Consider the following 15,257-nt stretch of genomic DNA (forward strand, 5'->3'; position numbering starts at 1 on the left):
CTGCTGAAAGTAGAGATTCTTGTTCCATGGACACACAAGAGAAAATAACACTCCTTGGTTTTCAGTTTTGATCTGAGAAACAGGACAAGTGATGGGTGCTATTTGCCGCTTATCCTGTCAGCTTGCAGCAGTCTGTAGCATTGGCCTTCTCTGAACTTCTCTGAACAGTTGGGTCGGTTTGGCTGTGCTTTAATAGTTCTCCATTACTTCAGTGACTTAATACAGTATGGTATTGAACTTTTTATTTTTGTCATAACAGCCATCCTACCATGGTGAAATAAAGAATGCAAGTGTGCATCATGTGATAAATACATCATTTTTGACTTATTTGTTTTAATTTTTAAAGAAATTAAGTGCACTCTACACCTTGTCACATGAGAAATGTTGAACAACTTTTCCCTATAGATTTTTTCTATATTTATTTTATCTACATCTCTTCTATCAATACTATCTTTTTGTTTTCCATAGGGAAAATTCCTAGTCTAAAATAAATGTTCTTGTATATGCTGTATAAGCTTTTTATCAATACATTATATATAATATACAAATGTGTACATATTTTTTGTGATGGTTTGCTTAGCAAAAATTCGGTTTTGATCATCTTCATTACTGTAGGAGCTTGGGGTGTGGGTTCGGACGGTCGGGGACGGCGAGGACAGACGGCGACGAGAGATTTCTATAGGCAGATCTCGGAACATGCGGTTTATTGCAAAGGGCGTGGGTATAGGGGCACTGCTTAGAGCTGCAGCTGGAAGCTCTGAGCAGGCCCAAGAGAGCAAGAGAGTAAGCGAGTAAGAGAGAGAGAGAGCGAGAGGAATGAGAGTGAAGAAGAAGTGATGAGAATAGAATGGAATGGTGAAGTCCTGGTTACAATACAATAAATCATCTTCTGTACTGAATATTCTAATTGTCACTAACCAATCTAATACAAGATACAAATCCCATAGCATTTACATACAGCCTATAAGAGTTCTTATATTACCATAGAGTGTTACATCTTAACTTCTAAAAACTACTCTTTGGACCCCTTCTGCTGAGCTAGCAGGGTCTGCTCTGACCCTTGGATCTGCCTGCAAGCAGAGGGTATTGTTCAATCAAGAGGGGATTACCTTCAGTCGGCCATACCATTGTTTTCCAGTTGTTCAGTAACTAAGACTTGTTATTTCAAAAATGGCTTTCATTTCGATGTCGCTTGTAGTTTTCATATTCCCAAAATCTTTTGTCAGGCAATCATATTTATAAGGCTTTCCTGTTTCATCTTCCCCAACACATTGCCCTTCCCTTCATTCTTTATTCAGCCATATTTTTTCTTGTACATTCTAACTACAACTACCCACCATTATCAAGACTATGAGTGGTTTTTTATATCTTTTTCTCTTCTATTAAATTCTAAGACCCAATTTATATCATGCAGCATTGCTAAATGATGTTTCTACAGGACTTGATGTCATGGTCATGGGTTCCTTGTAAGGTAGTTGCTGATTTTGAGTCTGCCACTGTATATCATCAGGTAGGATTGCATTTCCCCTTGTACACTTGCTTTCATTTATGAACATTACATTTATTGTATTTTTAAATTTATTTCATTTCCCATCAGACTCATGATCAGACATCTGAGGTATTCACAGTCTATGTCGCTTTTGAATAGCTTTAATAATTACTCAACTTCAACCAGCACTATCAGTCACTTCTCACACCTGATCTGGACAAATCGTGAATACAATGAACATCACAGGTACATAACAAACCCCTCTGGGATTCTTATCATTACCCTCCATCCACTACAGGAGTTGATAATTTTTCGTGCATTTTTTCCCAGTCTTTCAATCAACTATTTAACTGTGACAGGACTTTTCCACTTTCCAGAGGGAAAAAAAAAAAAGCCTGTTAAAAGCTTTTTGGAAGCTGATATATACTGTGATGAGCCTTATTGACAAGTTCATTGACATCACTAAATATCTTTTCAAAACTTGCAGGTTGTGGCTTTATTCTACAAAAGCTGTATTGACTTTTCACCACAGTGTCATACATTCACTTAATTCCATTCTTTGTTATAGTTCTGATTGCTTTGCTTGGTACAAAAGTCAAATGCACTCAGACCAAAGTCTATTCCTGTAGAGGTCTTCTAAAAACCCTTGTGAAAATCACATTGCATTTACTGTCTTCCTTTCGTGTGATAACATGACTAAATAAAAATGTGAGACTTTATACCATAGTCACCACTGTGGCAACTTCATACTAAGCTTCAGAGTTTATACATAAAGAGAACCTAGTCCTTGCTGGTGAGTCAAATTCCTCTGCTGAGGAATTGTATTGTGCACCACTTCTTTTTCTGGGTTTTATTCCTTGCTCTTTCTGCTTTTTGTTGCTATTATTATTTTTATTATTGGTTTTTGGTTGGCGTTTTTTCTTCATTTGAATTTTTAAAGTGATCTTATCTCAGCCCAAAGTTTTTAGCATTTTCTTCTGATTCTCCTCCCCAGCCCACCAGGGTTGGAGGGAAGAATGAGCTTCAAGTTTTGTCATGAAGAGTAAACTTCTAGGAGGAATGCAGATACAGCATAGAGCTCTCTGGTCCAAAACCCCTTGTCAAGCCGGGCCAGCTAGAACAGTTGCCCACGTCTGTGTCCAGATGACTTCTGAATACCCAGCACAATTTCTGAACTTTCTCCCCCTGCCCTGTTGAGGGGAGGGAATGATAGATTGGCTTGGTGGGCACCTGACAGCTAGCCAAGGTAAACGCCCCACATTTAAATACTGAAAGCAAAACCAGCCAAAATAACATACAAATTTCATCTAATGGCCTTTTTCTGGTCTTATCTATGTTGGTTATTTCCTCTTGCAGCTCCATTTATTTAAAGGAGTTGCTCATGGATACACTGTTCGCAACTATTTACTTCATGTAGTTTTGCTTCTTGTTTGTAAGAAAGCAATTTGTGATCTCTCTGTGCTGATGGCCATGTCATGTTCTGCAGAAAAGCTGCAGAAGTGTTTTCTCTGGGAACCTTCACATGTGTCCTCTTCTACATCTAGAAATAAAATACCTCTTTACTTTTGAAAAATAATGTATTTTACATGGGTAATATAAAATCAGAAGTGTGATTTATAAGCTCAGATGGGCTTTCTTCGGACTATACAGTCTGATTCTTTGTAAGTAGAGGCTGTGAAATACCAATTCTATCTCTGTAATACAACCAGTACTTCAATGTGGTTAGAATGTATTTCTAGAAAAGCATCACATACATATTTGATAAGAAATAAATGCAATGTACTATAACTCTGTAACAATTTGAAAGGATTGGGGGTGGTGGGGTGTGTGCTCATTTTTAGTGTGTTCTCCTTATTATGTCCTCTACAGAAGAAATAACCCTGTCCTATTTTCTCTTCAATAAAACCACATGGAATTAAATTGAAACGGAGAGCAGCATCTACACAGCTAATACTGCCCTTGAAATAACTTGTGAAATAACACTGAACACTGAAAGAGCTTTGAACGTTGAAATAAAATATATCAAATAACTAATTTTGTCTCTCCTTCCTAATGACTCTGTTGCTAAAAAACAAAGTTATGCCTGATAGTTGTGGTTGGACAGTGGTTTCCTGTATCTCATCATAATTTATAAGTCATGTGTTCAGCCACTTGTCTGAAATGGTAACTATCAGCAGTAGTAATTCATGACTAAGAAATAATCTAGCATGGAATTTAGCATGAAAGGTAGGAAGGTGCGACTGCAGAATGAGTTACAGTGGCTGGGGGCAGGAATGCAACTGCTCAAAGGACCAGTGCAGGTGAAAGTACATACAACGTATCAGCTTGTGACACATCTCTGTAGGCTCCTTATGGGACCACTTATAGCAGTAAGACACTACCCACTACGTTGTTCATTATTGTATATTCGTATTTAAGCAGAAACATGTTCTATATCATCACTGTCCACTGGATCTGACTCCACAAGCATCACAGTAAAGACTGTACTTCTTAACGAAGCACCACCAGAAGAGTCTTGTCCTCAGAAAAGTCCACCCATTCTGGGTAAGCGTCCTGTTCAGTGCAAGCAAAGCTACTGCTGTTGCAACCAGAGCGGCTGCCACTTAGTCTGAGAAAGAAAAACTTTTTCTTATGTACCTTCCGGGTATGTACCTTCAGGGTAGCTTTTCAGATTACAGTTACCATCAGGAATGGAACACCTTAGAACGTTGCTGAAAAAGTGGGGGTTTAAGTCAAAAAAGGCCTAGTTTTAAATTGTACATGTGAATGCCTTTGTCACTTTAGCTTTCTCAGTTGGTTGGGTAGCTACACATTTTTTTTTTATATTTGCTCAGATCTATGTTAAAATTACTTCATATCTGTTCAAACAGTGAAGACAAATGGCTTTATTTTATGCCTGGAATCTTCTTGAACAGTGTCTCTAAAACTGGATTGAGGAAACACTTCATTAAATATTGTGTATTCAAAAACTTCTTAAACAGTAGCATCTGACTGCTACATGTAAAATGAGATACAATCATTTGTGCAGGCAGATTTGCATAGAAAAAGATGTGCATGACAACAGACACAGCTACTGGCATAATCTTCCTTGATTAATAACCTGTAGTAGATACAGTTGTGTAACAAGATAGGTCTGAAATGCATCTAAAATGGCTTATTATTAAGTATTCAGCTATGTAACTGTGATCTCTGCTTCTCTAAGTAGTTCTGTTGGACAGTCAGAGTTCCCATGTGCACCAATGTGAGAGAGACTTCTTCCTTTAACCCCACAGGTCTTTTTTATTTCATTGTTTCTGTTATAGAACTAAAGTAAACTAGGATGATGTCCTGCCTGAGGTTTTGGAGTAGGCGCATACAACATTATTATAGTTTTTGTCATTTGTAAAATTGGTACACCAGCAAAACTCTTCTGCTGTCCTGTCAGTAAGTGCAACAATAATTATTTGCCCACAAAGGAATTTCTTTGCTATTGAAGTGACTAGAGATCTGGTTGCAATGGTGATTCATCTGGGAACAGGGCTAACTGACTGCTCTTCATAGTTTTCATATCCATCAGAAAAAAAATCCAGACCACATCATTATCCTTATCTAAATATACCCTAAAATCTGACATTTAAGAGCTTAAATTCTCATTAAAAGCTACAGGCAGGTAATAAAAATTGAAATTAGACAGTACTGTCGTCACACTGCATCTTTGCAAGAAAGTAATCTCAAGGTTGAGTAACGATGGGATGAGTTTATGTTAAAAAAAATGCACTCGTGTAGCCTTGGGAAAAAATCCAGAGAATATCAGTATTTTCCATTGCCTCACACTGACACCAAATGTGAAATATAGCGTTAAAATCCCACGTTGTCCAATGTACTGGGTCTGGCTGAAGGAGAGGTAGTTTTCCTCATAGTAGCCCTCACAGTGCTGTGCCATGCATTGGGAGTTAGAAAAGGTGCTGATAACACACCAGTGTTTTGGCTACTGCTGAGCAGCACTGGCACAGCATCCGAGCTGTCTCTCCAACATCCCTCCTCCCCATCAGTAGGCTCAGGGGTGGGAAAAATCCTGGGACGGGACACAACTTGAACAGCTGATACAAACTGACCAAAGATATCTGCTCAGATATAAAAGCTTAGAAAAAAGAGGAGGAAGGCTGGACATTCGTTATTTACAACATTTGTCTTCCAGAGCAACCACTACACTTGCTGAAGCCCCATTTCTTGGGAAGTGGATGATTATTGTTTGCTCACAGGAAGTAGAGAATAAAATATTTAGGGGTTTTTTTATCTTTACTTGCACATGCAATACCTTTTGCTTTTGCTTTAGTAAACTGTCTTAACCTATAAGTTTTTTTGCTTCTTATTTTCTCTCCCCTGTCCAGCTGTGGAGGAAAGTGATAGAGTGGGCACGTGGCATCCAGCCAAGGTTAACCCACCATGTCCACCTATAGACAACCATGCAAGTTTTTGATTAAAAGAGAATCAGACACTTAAAACTTCTTGCCTTTATGACCAGTGAAAAAATCCCATTCCACTGAGCATTTCACTGTGAAGATTTAAGATTTCCACAACAACTGCTTGAAAAAATAATCTCACCATCATTCAGGAATAAACATCTTCCATCAAATTGGAATGCTGTTGACTATTTGGGTTCTTGCATTTAATTATCTTATACTCCAGACTTAATCACTAATGGTCACAGATACTGAGTGGATTTCATCTCGGATAATTAGGTGTTTACTGTGTAGGTATCCGCATCAAGGCATTGTAAGCTTATTTTGTAGTCAACGAGGAAAAATAAGCAATCCTAGGCTGTGAATCTTTTGAATTATTTTAGATGTCTGTTTTAGAGCAAGATGAATCAAGTCAACAAAGTGCCTACTGACTGTGCTGACTGGCTGGAAAGAGAGGCCAAATGAAGCCCCCCATTTGGTCGATTAATAATGCCTTCTGAGAGACATGGTGTGACAGCACAGGATTCATGTTCACTGTTTCATGCATGGCATCATAGTAAAATAACAGACCTAGAATAAAAGTGTTCAAAGCCAGTATGTGTGTGAGAAGCGAGCTCTGTAATTGCAGCCAATGTAGAAAATTTGTACCTTAGGATGAGGGAAAGTCAGAAAAATAACAGAAGGAAAGATGAAATAGTCATCTCAAAGAAGTGAGCTGATGCAAATGGCAGAGTAGCAATCAGTATGCACAGCTGTGATCCTACTCAGATGTTGTGAATATATACAGACTCCTTTGGTCTTATTAATGTTGTACAATCACCAACCATCAGAAATGTCAGCTTGAGAAAGTAGAATGGCTGAAATATAGGAAAGAAATGTATCAAAATGGAAGGCAGAAGCTAATAGCAGCTTATAGTGACAACAGCAAATACTGTCTTCTTGACCTGTCACTGAGAGGAATTGTATTTCTCTCAATTTGGCTGTTTGGCAGGCACACAGTTTCTGGGGTTGACATCATCATTTATGCCTTTTTTTGATCTGGTTGGCAGCATTTATAGCTGTTTTGCAAGAGGCACTTGAATTGCCTATTAAGAACTTTTAACCTATTTATTTATTTATTCTGAAAAGCATACTCATGCATGCATCATCAATCATCTTCTATGAGCTTGAGTCAGCTGTGGATCCTGAGCTGAGCAGCTGACTCATACTGACATGGAACACATGGATTGTATTACTGTTAAGTGCTCTTTCTGACATTATTAGTGTCATAGGGATAGAGTGGGCAGACTGGACTTGAGGTGTTTGTACCTTAAAGGGAAAGCTGAATCATGTAGACATTCCATGTCTGCAACTTAAAAAGAAGCCTTTGGACAGGGGAGATACAAAACCAGTAGTTTTGTGATTGTTATTGTGACAATTCATTGATTCTAAAAGCCATAACAAGGGGCATATGACAATGAATCAGAAGGAGCAAAAGCATGAGTTAGCCTTATGGTATCAGCTGAACTCTGTAAAAACTGCAGGTCTTGCAACATATGTAGGACTGCTGTGATATAGTTGAGAAGCAGTAGGTGCCTCCACCATATCATTTTACTCTGTACTTCTTGGTCTGTTCTAAACTTCCCCTCTGTTATGTACCTCTGACTTTTGATAGTGATATGTGGTGCTGGCAAGAAGAAAACATCCTAAACTGGAACTTGGTGGGGTTGTACAAATCCTGGATGAATATTTAAAAAAAAGGACTTGAGGGTCCTGGTAGACAATGAGGTGAACATGAGTCAGTTGCTAAAGATCTGGTAAATCTCACAAAAATCCTGATATGCAACCATACTGGGTTAATGACAAAAGTACAACAAAAAGCTGAGGGAAGTGATTTTTCCCTGAACTTCTGTGTCTCACAAGGCAAGGCAAGCTGAGATTAGAATGGAGCAAACAATACATAGTTTGAGACCACATGAAATTGGTCTCTTTACCTTGAAGAAAAGAAGTCTGAGGGAAGGCTTACTGCAGACTTCCATTAAAGGGAGATGGCAGAGAAGATGGAGCCAGACTTGCCCCAGCAGTGCACAATGAGTGGCAAGATACAGCAGCCACAGCTTTCAGGAAGGGAAGTTCTGATTGGACAAAAGAAAAAACCTCTTTGCTCAGAGAGTGTTTAAGCACTTAAGCAAGTTATGCAGAACGGCTGTAGAAAAAGCACCCTCAGAGATATTCAGAAGTTGGCTGAACAAGACTTGGAGAAACCTGGTTTCTTCTAAATCCGGTTTAACTTAGAAGCTAGCACTGCTTTGAACAGAAGGTTGTCCTGAATGATCTCCAGGGTTCCATTCCAAACATCCTTTCTTTTTATGATGCTTTGCTGCCTTTTAGCCCTGGAATTAAAGAACTCTCCCTCTGACAGCTGTTGCCACTAATATTTACATGAAATCCTGCAGGAGTTCTTGGCCAGCTACCTTCATCATCGGGGTGCTGATATCAGTCACATAGACCACTGGTGACTAGAATACATTGGAACAGACATATATAATATAATGCAAATTACAGGAAATGATGAAAATTACTTGTACCCTGTATTAGTTTTGGGGAAATAAATCATTCACATCATGCTAGCTATTCACTGAAAACATCTGTTTGGTAGAAACTAAAAGCAAAAAAACCTAAGATTTTTTACTTCGTTAAAAGAAATAGAGATCATTGAGAGTCTGACACTAAAGCACTAGATCCTCCTATAATCTGGCCTGTACCTATTTAATTTTTTCTGGTTTTCACAGCAAGGTTAAAGTAATGTTATTATTAACTTAATCAGTTAAGAATTATTTCTAAGAGAAGTTTTCTATCTGCAGAGATTCATGATGTCTTAATGAACTCAGTAAATAACCTCACTCAGTATATAATGGTCCGAGTATCAGAATTATGGGTTGTTGACTGCTGTGGTAATGAGATGGGGTTTTGTTCTAAATGTCAAATGTATCTATTCTGCCTTTTCACCACATTTATCTGTAAGTGCTATACACCCTGAATTTCACAAATTGTCAGGCATATTTATTGTGGGAGTGTAGCTCTCTGCTTCCAGTTCCCTTTTCATTTAGAATTGCTAATTAGTTACCTCACAGTTTAAGATGATATGGCATAGACTGCAAATTATTTCAGGGTAGTTATAAGCTAGATGAAGAGTAGCTGAAAAACAGGTGTCTGCTTTATGATTGGATGCTGTGTTAGAAATGAAGAGAAAGTAATTGCTGAAGAAGGAAGTTGGATGGAAATCTGTACCTCGACATGTAAGTGCACACAGTATGTTTGACATTTTATGAAGTGAGGTATAAAGTAACTTCTTCATTTCAGAGGTTTTAATGGCAAAATTAGAATAATATGTCAGTGAAAGGGTAGGATACCAGCAGACAGATGAGGATTTGCATTCAAAAGTGTACAGAAGATGTCCTTTATACTGTTTAAAACTTGTGCACTGTGGGACAAGCAGAGGTCTGAATTACATGGTCAATTTTCATCCCAGTCTTGAAGATGAACTATGTCCAAATGGATAGTAATTCATTATGCTATGCTTTTCTATTGTTTTCATGTGCAGTTTTAATCAGTTTAAAATGTGCTGTGCGTAGCAATATGGATTAAAGCTCTTCCTTCTAGGACAAACTATACTTTCCTCCAAGTCAAGAAAAGCCTTAAACTTCTGATGAGCAAAATCCTTTGGCATCAAATAATTTCACTAAGATTTAACTTTTTTTTAAGGTATTATGTATTAGGGCCAAAGAGAATTTGTTGATTTTTGAATATCATTCCCTTAACTGCAATGACTCCCCAAAGCCTTGTTGGGAAACATTCCTAAAAATACACCCTATCAAGTTTCAAAGTCTCTGTGAAAATAAAGAGGATAAGCAGGAACTTTTAACCCTTGTTGAACTATTTTAGTCATCTCTAAATTTAGCCAGCATTAAATAGCATAAAACAACTTTTTCTCTGGTCAATTATGACTCCTTGAAATTTCCCAGATATAAAAAACCAAACTAAATAAAACCCCAAGCCAACGAGCAAACAAAAAATGATGTAACAATTTGAACATGCTGCAACTTCTCAGCTTTTGTGAGTGCAAAGCAAAAAACTGCAGATTTTGCAGGCTGCAGCTGCCCTTTCTGTTCGTACAGAACATTGCTAAGGAAGAAGAGAGACTGGAAAGCACATAAGGCTGGAAGTTTAGCTGAAATTGGACTGCTCTAAAAGCCACAGGAGGTCTGGCTTGAAAAGCACATTTCCATGACATTTTCAGTATTGAATTCTTCAGTTTGCCTTTTCATTATGAGTAAAATATTATTTTTCTAGAAAACAAACGAACAAATAAAAAATTAATGATTGCTTTTTGAAAAACATATTTAGAACTCTGTGCCAGAGAAAAGTGGTTTTAGTGACACCTTTGAACGTCATAGTATTGATGGAAATTGATAGAATCAAAATTATCTGCTAACAAAGAAATCTTGGCACAGAAATTCTAAAAGCAAGCATGAATTTTAGCCATTCTAAAAGACTGAAGAGGAGCTTGCTATTATTTCCTAGTATGGGCAGATTATTCAAAGTACCTATGGAAAGAATAATTTTTCCAGCTTGGAGTTATAAATTTATAGAATCAGTTTTTCCGTATTAAGAAATAAAACTGTAGTAGGAGAGCTCTTGACAAGGCATGAGACAGTCATTAATACAAGGCAACGAGATAAGATGAGCCCTTTCCTCTATGCTGGCAAGACTTGCTAGAACAAAGACCTGTCAGTTTGTATCTTGCAGTCTGCCATATAATGTGATATGTACCTAATTCAGTTTCAAGCTTCACTACTTTGAATAAGGTAACATTTGATATTATGGCGTCTAAATAGAGATGTCTTCATCATGATATCTTTAGGACCCGTGAATGTCCATACAGTAGGGATGTGGGACTGATTCAGTTTACTAAAGGGAGCATTGGATGTGCCCTACAATATTTCATCCAGATTCTAGCTGCCACTCTAGAATATTGCGGGTGCCCTGAAGGTTTTGTCTCAGACCTACTAGTCATACGGGAAGGTCTCAGAAAGCTTCACATTTTTGTTAGATTGCTGAATTTGAAGCCACAAGGGAGGCTAAGGTGGACAGCTAGAGCCCCAAAGTATCACATCATACATGATATACAGAAACCTCACGTCTTTTTAAAGTGACAGCTGGAGATCTATGAGAATGTCTTAGGACATCATTAATCATACTAAATCATATGTGAGGGCACCTGAATAGATTCCTCCGTGCCAATGTAAGCTATAGATTCATGCAAGTGTCATATTTTAACCCCAGATGGCAACTAAGGACCATGTAGCTACTCACTCATTCCTCCCCCCACCCTCCTCCTGGGGGATGAGAAGGACAATAGGAAAAAGGTAAAACCCATGGGTAGCATATAATGATAATGATGATGATGATGATGATGATAGTAATAATAACAAAAAGGAAAATAACAGAGAGAGAAAAAGAGGAATAAACCCCAAGAAAAACAGGTGACCCACAATACAGTTGCTCACTATCTGCTGACTGATGCCCCCCCTGTTCCCAAGCAGTGATTGGCCCCTCCTGGACAACTCTCCAGAGTTTATATACCTAGCATGATTCTCTGTGGTATGGAATATCCCTTTGGCCAGTTTGAGCCATCTGTCCTGGCTATGATCCCTCCTGGTTTATGTACCTGCTCCCTGGCAGAGCTTGAGAAACTGAAAAATCCTGGATTTAGAGTAAGCACTACTTAGCAACTATTAAAACAGCAGTGTGTTATCAACACTACAAGTCAATAAGACTAGAATTCAAAACAGAGAAATAAAATAAATTCCCAGCCAAAACCAGGATAGCAAGATACAGACATCAACAAATTTTACAAACTCATCATTCTAAAAGATTGTTGTCTAAAGATATATTCTCAATACTGAAAATCCCCTTTTCAGTGTCCTGATAAATATATGCTAATTTTAATTATTTTTTATAATGTTAGAGAAAATAATTTTATAAAATATATATGAATTATGGTTTAGCATAAGAAGTAAAAAGAAGAATATTTGATAAATGTATACTGCTTCCATATAAATATCACAGATTATCAGTTTATTTTAAACTGTGGTCACAGTTTCTCAGAGTTTGATGGTATTTCCTCAATTAAAACAGATATCAATGAATAAACAACATGGCATTTCCTGAGATTTCTTGGTTCTCTTCTGATATCATATTATATAATTTTGGCCCAACAAACTAAAATTACAATACAACTTTTGCCTTCATCATAACATTTTATTTGAGCAACAACCTTAATCATGTTCACTCTTATTTACAATTTCTTTAAGACTTATTAATAAATTGGAACAGTTGGAAGTTCTCATAATTTATTGATAGACAATGCTTTCTCTTTTCTAATCCATCCTCTAAATGACAGAAGAGATCTGAAAGTGGCAGGGGCCAAGAGCTCTAGATAAATTAATATTAACAAACTTGTTAGAGCAGTCTCACTAGGAACCGATCTGTCAGAATTCTCCCTTCTTTATGTATAATTGTCTCTATCAAAACCATGATTTGCTTACTCAACAATTTATTTGAAAATGTAATGATTGAATAGGAAGACTTCCCAATAGTTTCTGAAAACTGTTTGAGGAGTAGAGGAACAGAAACAGATGGAACATATAATTGTTCAAAATCGTTGCATGTTGTTGCTAAAAATTAGAAACAACTCACTGTGGAAAAGACAGTTATTCAAGTAGATTACAAATATACCATAATTACACCCCAGAATATCATTATATCTACAGTTCTGGTTTGGTTGGTTTGGTTGGGTTTTTACTTCTTATTTTTCTTTCTTTTTTTTCCCCTCTAGTCTTTCCATCTGCTGATTGGTAACATTAGAAACAGCATATAATTAAATTTGTAAATAATTACTGATGTTCAATTGGTCTAAATTTTTAATTTCCATAGTATGAATATAGTGAATATCTACTTTTTGTGGGTTTAACAGTGGAATGATTGTTAAAATATGGCACAGTAAAAGTTTGTTTAGTTTGACTTTTTTGATAATGTCTTTAAAGCAGTTTATATAACATGCTTATTTAATTCTTAAATAAACTAACTAATTAAAAAAGTAAAAGGAGTCTGAAGTAATTTTTTTTGGCAGCTTTTCTTTCTCTTAATATAGGTGTGAGCCCTACTGAGACATGTAATAAAGTAATCATTAAGTTAATGCAATAGCTCATTTCTCCAGTAAATAAAAAAAAAATTAAGAAACAAAATTTCTTACCCTTCTTTTACTCCTTGGAGAATACTATAGATGGAAGACAAGAAATTAAGAAAAATTAAATAGGTTGTTAAGTAAAATTTATCCACATCATAAGGATTGCTATAACTTATTTAAGAGGAATGGCATAAATTGATAATTTTTTTATGAGAATTTGGGTATTCAGAATAGTTTTTAAAAAAGTACAAGCTTCATTACAAGGTTTGGAACAATGTATATATTCCCTGAAATGAAAATAACAATATATGTCTTGCTTTAAATGAGAAAACTGCATGCAAAATGCAATGGAATATAATTTAGAGAATAAGAACATAATGAACTGCCTCTCAAAATGAGGGACAGAGAGGAAACATCGGCAAGAAAATGATTGGATAAGACATAGGATTTCTGCCATACATAGGAGTTGACTGGATCTGCAGGGAAGATTTAGCAAGGAAGAATGTCTATAAACCTGAATGCTAAAGGGACAGAATTGGAGCATTGTAATAAACTCTAAAAGGATACAAAGTCAAATGATCACTAAAGCAGCTCATGTACACGCCGAACAATATACCTTTATTCAGTGATAATTTATTACAGGTAAATCTCTCAAAAAAGGTTTAATTAAGCATGCTCATAATTAAATCATGACCTATGGCTTTAATCTCTCAGACATTGCCACATTTTGGCTAAATAGTTTCTGTTGCCTTTTTTGATACCAATACATGTATAATTTCATCACTGGTTTCTTGCAAACCTAAACAGACATCTGTGAAGGACTATAAACAGCTTCTTAAAGATCATATTTCACAACAAAAGTTGTCTTAGAAAGATTACTAAAAGTGGTGTTTATCATGGTTTTTTTGCTTTAATTTTAGGATAATATCAGTTCCGTACAATGAAGTTTAGAGGTAAAATAGTTCAAAAATATATAAGAGTTGTGATATGCACTGAAGTACTGAGTGAAACTGAATTGTTGGATTAAACACTGCACAAAATCATTGTCACACAATGAGGGGAAAAAAATCCAACTCCTAAAAGAAAATCAGAGACTAACTGACACCATAGATGTTCCATGGATTACTCAAACCAATTAAACACATGAGCAGACCTTCACAAATGGAGCTGTAATGAATGGAAATGGAAAAGAAAAGAGATTCATTATAAAAAAGACTGCCAGAAAGATAAAAAAGAAGCTACAAGGTTTACTATATATTGCTTGTTTCTTCTTGCAGTAAGGTATTTGCTATGATGTTCCTGATTTTGGCATTAGATTTCTTTAAAAACCACATTGAAATGTTACTGTAAGTTATATAATATTTATAGAAACAAACTGTCTATGTTTTATTATAATACTAAGTATGCTTGCTTTCTATTCTTTTCTTTTTTGTATCTTTTTTTTTTCCCTTCAGCATAAACATCTCTTTCTGGAGAGGTTTGAGAGATAGGTGACAGCAGATCTGAAAAAATGCAGCCTAGAATCTAACTAAATTGACTAGTGCAATGTTGTACTGTTGCCAGTTTATATTTGTCAGAAGTAGTTAAAAGAATGAGGTCTAAAATATGTTTGTGAGAGAGACAAAAAGTTGGGGTGATTTACCAAAATATGAATATTGATCTAATATCGATATCCAACTGAGACAGACAAAAACTCTCTAACAGTTTAGTTAGGAAGTGCATGTTTTATTTGGTGCCAGGCACTGTGTGGGATAGCTCCCTAAGACACAGGGCCCCGATCCAAGCAAACACAAAGCTTTTTATTTACAAAAAATTATGAATATCCAAAATACAAATGCATATTCATAACATTAACACCTCTTATTCTCCGCTTCGTATGGAAATGAGCTTACATGTCATTAACCATGCGTAGTGTGTGCTCTGAATTGAGTCGGTGGTCTTGAATTGGGTCAGTGGCCTTAAAAGGATGAAGTAACTCATCTTCCTCACTTTGATCTTTTTGCTTCTCTGAACTTTAACAATCCTAATTACTTTAGTGACCTCTAAGTTTCCTCTCTTGTGACTTTTGAACAGGTTCCCACCAAGGGAGGAAACT

This window comes from Corvus brachyrhynchos, unplaced genomic scaffold (genome assembly GCF_000691975.1).
Source record: "Corvus brachyrhynchos isolate BGI_N302 unplaced genomic scaffold, ASM69197v1 scaffold14, whole genome shotgun sequence".
Taxonomy (NCBI): Eukaryota; Metazoa; Chordata; class Aves; order Passeriformes; family Corvidae; genus Corvus; species Corvus brachyrhynchos.